The sequence below is a fragment of the Bidens hawaiensis genome, unplaced genomic scaffold (assembly GCF_021521415.1).
Source record: "Bidens hawaiensis isolate Kalapana, Puna unplaced genomic scaffold, B.hawaiensis_p1.1 tig00048387_1, whole genome shotgun sequence".
NCBI lineage: Eukaryota > Viridiplantae > Streptophyta > Magnoliopsida > Asterales > Asteraceae > Bidens > Bidens hawaiensis.
Genome location: NW_027498672.1, coordinates 64572 through 75747, shown reverse-complemented (window position 1 = coordinate 75747; position 11176 = coordinate 64572). Strand labels below are relative to the sequence as shown.

Here is an 11176-nt window from a genome sequence, read left to right as displayed (position 1 = left end):
CGGATGTAGGCTTACAATTGGGCTTTTTGGAATTTTTTCGCGTCAAGGTCCCGGCCTTAACGTGGTTCTCGGTGAGGGTACCGGCTAGAGTGATGGCATCATGGAGGGTTTGAGGGTCACGACTTAGAACGAAATCTTGGATTTGCATAGGCAAACCCGAGATGTACTTGTCGATTGCACGTTCAAGGAGAGTGACCATGTGGGGATGAAGAGGCTCAGTTTATGGAACCAACCATTGTAGATGGTGTTATTACTAGAGATGAGATCGGGACCGTACTGGTACCGACCGGTCCGGTCCCGAAAATTCCGGTCCCAAAAATTGTGAATTCTTGGTACCGGTACCGAAATATTCGGTTCGGTATCGTTACCGGTACGGGACTGGGATTGTACCGGGATTGAAGGCAAAACTTCGGGAAATACCGGTCCCGTACCGTCCCGGTACCAAAACTCAAAATTTTGGTACCGATTCGGTACCGACAGTACCAAATCGGTACCGGTTTCGGTACCGGTACCGGTACCTGTACCGATTTTGCTCATCCCTAGTCATTAACACTTTCTAGTTTCAAATTCCAAAACTCATGTTCCAACTTCCGAAGCTCATGTGTCGGGTAAAACTTCGTGACCATGAGTTTCTTGAGGTCATCCCATGGCAAGGCCATGGCAACCTCAGCGCCAAGCATGCGCTTCTCACCGTTCCACCAATTGAGGGTATTCTTCTTGAGCATGCTCGAGGCGTAAGTGGTTTTCTTGTCCTCGGAATATTCACAATAGAGGAACACTCTCTCCATTTCTTCGAACCATTGGAGGAGAATGGTAGCACCGTCGATACCGAAGTATTCGGGTGGGTTGGCACTCTTGAATTGTTTGAGGGGGTAAGCAATTGGGTTCGGATTTGTGGATGATGAAGAAGCATTCACAGTTTGCAATTGAGAGATGATCGTTGGGACGGCTTCAACGATACCCTTAGCGATGCGGGATGACATGCTACGGCCCGAGTTGCCGGTACGACGGTTACGGTTGATAAGGCGGGAAGAAGACATGCTACAATGACGACACGTGAAAAGTTTATTATGTTTTGGAAAAAAAAAAGAAAAATTGTATAACTATGTAAATTTCGAGTTTTGTGAAAATTCAAGAGAATATAAGATACAAATTTTAATAACCTTAACTTAACTTAGAGTATTGATGAAATTGATAATTTGAGGAAATATTCATAAAAAAATAATTTAAAGAAAAATCTCATCGTTGATTTAAGAGTGTGATCGTCACATGACCACGTTTGATACAATGAGGGTAGTAGATTCGGTTTCATCTGGTGTGATATGCTTTGACTTAATAAGTTCCACAGCCTTACTAAACACTCCATGAAAGCAACCGGGTCTCGCGGTTGATTGAGATTTATGCGTATTGCACTTTTTTAGGCTCGCAAACCTTGGTGTCAAGTGTTCGGTAAACAAATGTGTCACTCTTACAGTTTACTACATATTCGTCACACGAATCTTCCTCAAGGAGAGGGGAGTGAAAAGGCGGGATTTCTTAAGGAATTTCCCTTTTTTTTTTCTAAAGTTTGAAAACAATTTGAGAGTGAAGAATAGCCTCGGATTAAGTGTGTGCTTTTGTGTACAAGAATAATATTAAATCATTAAATAGTATTTAAGCTATTGCAATCAATAATATAATTTAGGGTACGTAAAAGCATATTACGTATAGGGACCCTAAGCATGCTACTAGGACGTTATATCTAACCACCTATCTTATATCCTTCGGCTCTGATACCAATCTGTCACACCCCGACCAAAGGCGGAACATGCCGGGGCGTAACGTATTGATTGGACAGTAGCTCAAAAGACACTAATTAAAGCGACAATAATTATTTAATTTCATTAACATTAAAACAAGTACACAAGTTCGATATAAAGAATAAATACATCATACTTTTTGGGTTTAGAATAAATTTCCTAAGGTAAAAACTAATATCTTCAATCTTGATCAATGTAAATTACTTGTACCTGTAGCATGTATAAAAATAGAGTTTGTCAACACGAATGTTGGTGAGAATACATAAGTTTTAGTTTTACATATATATATATATATATATATATATATATATATAAATCACAATTCATATGTAAATGATGAGTATTACAATTCTTATGAAAATGTAAACAACTAAATAGATGTGGACCCGTTCTTATTGATACGAAATCAAAGTACTTGGGTAAATGTATGATCATACTAGATGATAATAGATGAGGATGAGATATCAACCACCAAACATAAAATAAACAATTAAGCACATAGAGCATGCATTAGTCACACATAAACATATATTAAATTGTGTTATAAATAGATAAATAAATAAAAATGAGTAATTTAAATAGGGTATACATGCCATCCTCAAAATTTAAAAGATGAAAATGGGGGATATGCAAACTCACCTTGAATAAGGTTAGCTTGAATAAGGTTAGCAATAGGTCCAAATGTATGTAGCATAAAAATTTGGGTGTCCTCACAAATTAACATGAATGACGAGCAGTAACCATTGACAATATACTTTGTGCAAGAGGTAAACATTGTGGAAAACCTATAATTACGATTTAGACTTTAATTTTCTTAATTATTTAATCAAATATTAAACTGATTAAGAATAGTTAACTTTATAAACTTTTGGAACCCTCAATAATATAACTAGTCAGTTGCCCGTGCGATGCAGCGGTGTACGCGCAAACGCAACCGGTGTTAGTGCGTTTGTAACCTCGCAACGGTACGTGCGTAACCCGACGGTGGTATGCATTTAATGTGGCATCGGGCGTGTGACCAGTGTCAGTAAGCGCATGACAGAATGCTTATACGCGAGCAACCCGGTATGTATAAACAATGTCATTCACGTAACCGATGCTTGAGCGCGCATAACAGGTGGCGACAAGCAAGAAGCAAAGATGAAATGTACAATAATTTCAAATAAACTACTTATAACCCAATCCTTTTTGACGGACCTGTTCTGACCCGAAAGCGTATTAACCTGAAGCCCGTTTTGACATAAACCCTTTCGATCTAAACCCATACCAACATGAATTAAATTAACCCTTTTTGTATTAACTTATTCCAACCCTAACCCGCTCCAACACCATTAACTGAACATGCCTGACTCATTGCCGGTAATAACCGGTAATCACGTAACATGTTAGTTTTTTAAAAATTAATAAACTATAGCAATATCATACTCAAATTAAAGATAATAAAGTGCTCGTTTTTATGGTGTAAATTTTTAGAAAAAAATTAACTTGTGAAAAAATTACGGCCGTTAAAAAGTCGTGGGGTAGTTGGTTAATTATTAGGGGGAAAATATGTAATTATTTAATACATTAACAAAACTTGATTGAAATTGAAGGACCATTATTGTATATTGTTTTTGAGTAAGCAAAGACTATTTTATCTCTACATTTTTAAAATTATATGCATTGTTACTTGCATAATATGCAATAAGAGTGGTACCTCTTAAAATTTAAGAGGTCATTCACTCATGTGAGTTTTAGTTATTTACAATATAAAAGTATTCAATTTGATAATAATAGTAATAATAATAATAATAAAATCATGACACTACAACAAAGTCACGAAAACAATAACAACAATAATAAATAAAATAACTTGGATTCAATCAACACAGTATACATTAATATATTTGAAAAAAAAATCCAATTTAACCATTTAAAATAGAAAAATATGACTAAGTAATTCCAAAACAATTTCTTTAATAGATTCCTTTCGTTTTGAATTAATAACCCAAAATATATTAATTTTCTTTTTAGCAAAACAAAAGAAAAGAAGAAGCAAAATTCTTAACCCACTGGTTCGTGTTCTTCCTTGTTTAACCCAAGAAAACAAAACTCAATTTCAAATTGTAAAATCGAGTTTATAAGAACACAGTCGACAGTCTAGATGTCAGGGCTTTGAATCGGTACAAAAACGAGCATAAAGGTGTTAACTTACCTCGAACGTTGTTCTTATTAATGACTTGCAGAGCTCGATCGGAGTTCATTCTCGGTGACGACGACTGAAAGAGAACAGAGGAGGCGGGATTGAGTGAGGTAAAAGTTATGTGATGTCGTGTGCTAGAATGAGAGGTGAGACGTCCACTTTTATAGGGATTCATAACGTGAAAACAATATATGGCAGCTCCGTCAATGTCAGTCGATTATTTGAACTCGAAAAGGAAACAACATCAGTCTTTAATAGTGTAATTAAGGTCGCATGATTCTCGGTTTATGCGTTCAAATCATTTGGCAAGTTTGGAGATTGTTATTGACACAATGTTTGATTAAATAAACTAAGAACAAACACAAATCCCTTTAACAACCTACAAACTTTCACTTAACAACAAAATTCGTCCTAATTAAGGAGAATATTAACTTAGGGTTTCTAATTGTTAGATGAAACGAATGATTTGATAAAAGAATGCGAGAAAAGAGTTTCTCAAGACAGTTTATTATCATTATAGCGTCACTTTCAAATGACGGCTTCCATTTATTACCCATTTTAATATATAAAAAAGAAATAAATCTAAAGCCTTCATAATACAAAAAATTATGTATAAAATATTAAAAACGTAAACATTATTAATAAAAATAAATTTTTAAAAACTTTTTTTTTACATATGATTATAAAATTTTCATTAATATAATTCATAAACTAATATAACTTCTATTATATTTGATAAAAATAAAAACTAATTAACAAATTAAATGTTCTTTTAATACACAACAATAACTAAACTACAAAATCTATAAATACAACAAATACATACAAAATAATAAGAGAATCACAAACTAAACATCATACTAGAAAAAAAATATAATAAATTAATAATTCACCCAAGAAATGAAATGATAACACATGACGCACCCATTCAGATAGACGTGGAACTAGAACTGGCCTATATAAATTCAAATACATCAATTTATTAAAATCTCAATTTACTATCAAGCACAAAATACATATTTAAACAACAAAAAACAAAATGTTGAGCTACATTAATTGACAGACATATGAGAGCCCATTTTTGGTGTTCCATTAAAGAACATATACATTCTACATCACCACTGAAACCGTAACAATTCAATACAAACGAAAATAACACAAACCACATAATTTTCCTTATGTATTCATGTACATTAAGAAGAAAATTCTCATCTTAAATAACAAAATGTTAGGTCATGTTAACTACTAGACCAATGAGATCCATTTGAAATATAAACAGAAAACAAAACAAACTATACTTTAACTGCAACTAATAAATATAACATATTTTAAAAGTTTATGTAACCTTTAAGTTTAATAACTAAACACTTCATACATGAAAAATATACATAAATAATAATTAAAAATAAAAACTAAAAGTAAAGCAGCAAAGCTAGTAATAGTAATATATGTTAGTAATATTTGTTTTCATAATAACGAGTCATTATAACGTAGCCGGCCCGCCGGTCCAAGTCCAACCACATTATGAAAGAAAGTCAGGAAGGAGCTTTATGATTCAAGTTAGACGTCAAAGTAAACGTAGACGACGTCGTTGGTTAAAGCTGACGTCAATCTATCATCCCATAGATTCTTATTCATTCTTCGTTTCAATCACTCTGATATAACCGATCCCTTCAGGTAACTCTTGTCTCTCAATTTTCAGGTTATACGTCAATTCAATAACCTAAATTCAGAGAATTTGGGAAATTGTAGCTTAAGGATGACCTAGACACCCTAATTTCACAAGTTCTTGTTCGGTATGATTCATTTACATGCATACTAACTAATTAGGTTTTTTGTTTCAGAGCAATGGCTTCTTCCGCGGATGAGAGAGTACAACGAAGCCTCCAAATTGGCTGATGATATCAGAGAGGACTTCGCTTGCTACAGGACCAGAAGCACAGCGTCATTCGTCTGCGATTACGATATTAGGAACCAGACTCGATAGCTTACACTCTACTCTCTTCTCACAAACCTTCCTGCTAAACAACCTCTGTAAGTATCTATCTTCATTGTGTGTTTCAAACTTTATTGAAGCTGTAACAAAGCTATCTAAATGTTAATTAATTTGTTTTTTATTATTGTAGTACGGAGAAAGACATGAACAGACGCAGAGATATGCTTGCAAATTTGAGGACGAAAGTGACACAGATGGCATCTACATTGAACATGTCAAGCTTTGGTAATAGGGACAGTTTGCTTGGACCCGATACTAAACAGGCTGATGACATGGCGCGTATATCTGGTTTGGATAACTCGGGTATTGTTGGGCTTCAGAGACAAATTATGAGAGGCAAGTTATTATTATTATTATTTTTATCCTCAGTATTATTATTATTATTATTATATATTACACTTTGAACAAATTTTGTACAAGTTTTATGGTTATTAATCATGATATTTAGAAATTTCTTTATGCAGAACAAGATGAAGGTCTAGAGAAACTGGAGCAAACAGTGCTCAGTACCAAACATATTGCTTTGGCGGTCAATGAGGAACTTGACTTGCATGCTAGACTCATTGTATGTCATTCTTTTATTTTCATTATGTTATTATACTTTGTTAAAAGGTTAATACTATAACAAACCAACATACTTTCTTATTTTGGAACGAAAAAACTTAACCTAGTTTATTTATGAAGTTCTTCAACTTGTCAAACTTAAACGAAAATTTCTCTTAAACTAAATATGGTATATTGAAGTCTCTAAACTTGTCTAAGTTGCACGCACTTTTAAAAAAATTTAAATAATATGTTACCTCTTAAACTTGTCAAAGATGAAATGGTGGCATTTCAAGTGTGTAAAAACGCTGACATGTATAATTGTTTTGCTATACAAGACAGTATGAATATATTTGTGTAATATGCTGAAAGTCACTTCATCAAATTTTTACTGGTTTAAGAGGTAGCAAGTCATTATTTTAAAATTTCTCTCACAAGTACACACATTCTAGACAAGTTTAAAGAATTTAATGTGTCAAAATTTGGTTCAGAGACGTTTTTGCACAAAATGAGAAAGCAAGTTGGTGTTTTACGGTATTTACAATTTATTGAAAGGGAAGTTAATATGCGTTAGTGAAACTGATCTAACGGTTATACTTCTATGGCTCTTTTATGATATGTAGGACGACCTTGATGAACATGTAGAAGTTACAGATTCCCGACTAAAGGTTACATATTTATACAAATCGTGAAGTGTTTTGATCATTACAAATAATGGAGTTGTGTTTTGACAATTTGTATTTTGGTCTTTTTGGAAAAACAGAGAGTGCAGAAGCATTTGGCCATTCTAAACAAGCGGGCCAAAAGTGGTTGCTCATGCTTTTGCTTATTATTGTCGGTGGTGGGGATCGTTGGGCTCGTTTTGGTTCTTTATTTGATCATAAAATACTTGTGAGACAGAGGTCTGTTTAGTGTGAGAACTGGGGTCTCATACTGTTGATTTGAGTGTTTTGCTTGTGTTAAAATTCATGTATTATATATCGGTTTCTTGATGTTATATTGAAAGTGTTTTCTGCTACCAAAAAAACAAATTCAAGCTGGTATACACTTGTTTTGGTGGTTAATTGTGATAATTTAAGGTGCATAATGTTCTGTCCTTGACATTGATATACTAAAAGAAATAATATATTCTACTTTATTATTTAGAAATTACTTTATTATCAAATGTTGTATTGTTTTGCTCATACCTCTTATGGTTGTTAAACTAATCGTGCCACTCGTAAGCTACTCGTGCTCGAGGCCCGAGAAAAGAAAAACTTTAATTCAACTTTACTTAGGCTGAGGGGTGTGGGGCGCTAACCTGGGCGCGTGAGCCCCTCCGCTCGCGCCCCCAGGCGCTAACCCCACACCACCGGGGCGCGAACGGGGCGCGAGCGCGAGCCCCCAGGCAGGCGTGAGTGTGGTCGCGGGAGAAGAGAGAGGAAAAGCTGGTGGGCCCGCCCAAAAGAGCCGTTGAGCTCCGATTTTAAAAAAAAAAACCTTTAAAAACTCCTATATAATACCCCAAAATCAACCCATTTCAACCATATCAAAACACAACTTCAATCTCCAAACTCATATATAATACCCCAAACTCCTATATAATACCCAAAAATGTCTGGAAATTGGTACCCAAACCTAGATTCAGATTATATTGACGACGATTTATGGTCGTCACCAGACCAACCGATGTTTTATTCGGGGCCGCAAGAAACATCCAGCTTTCAACCATCCAACATACAACCGTCTCCTAACTTTGTTGTTCCAGAGACACAAGAATCACACGGTGATGCTACCGGAGCAAGAAGACGCGTCCACCGGAAAAAACAACCTGCAACGGACGGGCCGGGACCGGCTTCGACTCCGAGGACGAAACGGAAAACCACTCCGTGGTCATCGGATGAGAAGGAAGCCTTGTGTCGGGCTTGGATAGTCATTTCTGAGGATCGGCGTTGCGGTAATTGTTTTAACGTTTTTAAAAATGATTTTTAATAAAAAAGTTAAATAAAAAAGTTAACTGGAAATCTAATTTAATTACTCATTTTGCAGCCGACTACCAAAAAAGCAAGGTTTTTTGGACAAAGGTTAGGGAGACGTTCTATACGCTCGTTGGGAGTACAGAGCGAAACGCCGATATGATTTCGGGTCGGTGGTCCGAAATCAGAAAATTTGTCGGCTTGTTTACTAATCTTTTCAACAGGAACGCCGGTCGTATGAGACCAAGTGGCAGTGATGATTTGGCGGTTTACAATTTCACTGTCGAAGAGTGGAGGCAGGAGTGTTTGCGGAGGTATGGGACGGTGAAGACGTGGGACGATTTAAAGTTGTGGGAGAGGTTGAAAAGGTGTTCCAAGTGGGTTGAGCTTGTGGCGTCGGACCATGATGCGGAAGTAGGGCCGAAACGGACTAAAACTAGTTCGTCTGGAGCGTATAGCACTTCCGCCGGGTCGGATTGCCGCGTTGGATTCGACCTAAACATTGCGGGGGAGGAAACGTCTTCACCGCCGAGGAGGCGGCCATTGGGACGGGACGCCAAGGGGAAAAAACCGGCTGAGGGGGGAGCCGTAAACATCGTCGATCTTGTTGAATCCCTCAATAAATCCAACAAAACCATGGAGGTGGTCTCTAATGACAAAAAGGAAAAAAGTCGAATGAGAGATTTGGACTTCCTTACAAGAGACTTCAGTAACCTAAATCCGGTCGATCAAATGCTGATGGAAAAGCAAAAGGAACGTATCCGAAAGAGGTTGATCGAAGAAGACCAAGCCGAAGAATAAGAATAATGTTTTTTTAGTACTTTAATTTTTATTTTATTTTTAGATATTAATGTGTTTTTTTTAATGTGTGTTTTTTTTAATAATTTATGAGTTTTTTTAATAATACGTTTTTTGAATATATTTATAAAAAAATAAAAAAAAAATCCGCTGGAGCCTCTGCTGGAGCCCCTCCACACCAGGGCCAGGGGCTCCAGCGGGGGCTCAAACACCCACATTATCCAGTTTCTCTCTCTGCCACACGTCACAATATTATTGGCTGGAGCCCCACTCGCACCCCCGTTAAAGCCCCCACACCCCTCAGCCTTATATGTGATCAAGCCAAAAAAGGTGTGTTTAATAGATGTGTTAAAGCTTCCAAAAAAAGTCATAGGTAGAGATGACAAATTGGCAGTCAATTTATTGCCTTGATGGAAAGTGACTATTCAACATGAGCCAGAAAGCCAACTGGTTGAATAAACACAACAGATACACTCAAATAAGGATTACATTACATATAAATCATAAATATGAACCAAAATCCTCCTTCAATTCCATCCATAAATCATAAATGCTCATTGCTGAGCATGCTTTATTCTCCTTCACTCAGAATTAGGACAATGAGTGGATTCATTTGTGCAAGATAAACAATTGGCCACCTGCAAACAACCCACGATATACCAATAACCATAAACAAGATTTTATTTCATCTCATGTTTATTTGTTTACTAAAACCAACATGTTCGTTTGGTTAAATAAGAGACACAAACGAGATTCCTCATTCATTCGTTTATATTTACCAAACTATTCATTTATGAACGTTGTTTATGTACAGATATTATATACATAAATCGCTATCTTTATAAATTTAATAGTATATTAATAATCATGAGCCATATATGAAGAAAGCTTTTTGGTTGATTTAAAACTAGTAGATGGTTGGTTCTCATATGTATTTTAAAGGGCTCACATTAAAGCAGACTGTTCTAAACCACAATATATTGCGTTTAATCTTCAATGTGTATGGTAACAGACTTCGTCAATAATGAAAGAGGCAAACTTACATCATCCAACAACAAAAAGTTGCAGCAATCACCAACGTAAAGTGGAACCTGCACAGTACATGCATGGTAATGGTTCTCAGAAAACTTGAAACGAACAGCATGCATACATCAATCACAAGTTACCACTTTTGGGCATTGTTTATCAATGTGGATCTTTTGAGTAATTACAAAGACTAAACACAGAATTTATACAATCTGAGAGAGAATGAAGTACGATTGAAGCTTACAGGTTAGCTGATGGGCCTTTGTTGCAGCAGATACGGGTGCACAATGATTCCGATTACGATGAAATGAATGTAGAGTGGTAATTAGGATAAATCCCATCGCATTAACCAATCAAATCCAAATCTATAGTCGCAAAGATAACAGGATTAGATCAACAGAAACACAGTATGGTACGTATAACGAACCTGTTACGCACCGTTTTTCCTATTTCGTATTTTTATTGGGTTTTATTCACTTTGCTTGTAATAAGGACCTCATGGCCTTTTGTTTAGTTCTTTGGGTCTGTTTCGTAACTTTGGTATTTGTGGTTATTTAACATGTACGCCGATTTCATTCTGGGATATCACAGAATTGGCTTTTAGCTTCCTATCTCTTAGTATTCTTGTTCCCTACGGTTTTAACCCTAACAAGGGTATCAAAGCCGTTCCGATCACCGGTCGGAATCTCTCGTTATCATGACGAACACTCGCAACCAAGATGTTGACAACACCCTCAAGAATCACGACAAGGCAATCAATGAGATCCAAGCAACACTATCAACGCTAATGAAACAACAAGAACAATCATCTAAACAACAAGAAGAGATCTTAAAGGCGGTGCGGGATAAATCCGGCCAGTCCAGTGGAGGTGGGTTT

General features: G+C 36.1%; 2 pseudogenes across 1 annotated transcript; one reads left to right on the top strand and one right to left on the bottom strand.

The window, feature by feature from the left end:
• Positions 1-5829: 5829 nt before the first annotated feature.
• Positions 5830-7563, top strand: LOC143597510 (syntaxin-52-like; annotated as a pseudogene). Its single transcript, XR_013146925.1, has 5 exons — positions 5830-6015; positions 6108-6313; positions 6442-6542; positions 7144-7188; positions 7284-7563. The product of XR_013146925.1 is annotated as a syntaxin-52-like (transcript).
• A 2281-nt stretch (positions 7564-9844) lies between these two features.
• On the bottom strand, positions 9845-10640 carry LOC143597509 (V-type proton ATPase subunit e1-like; annotated as a pseudogene).
• Positions 10641-11176: the final 536 nt, after the last annotated feature.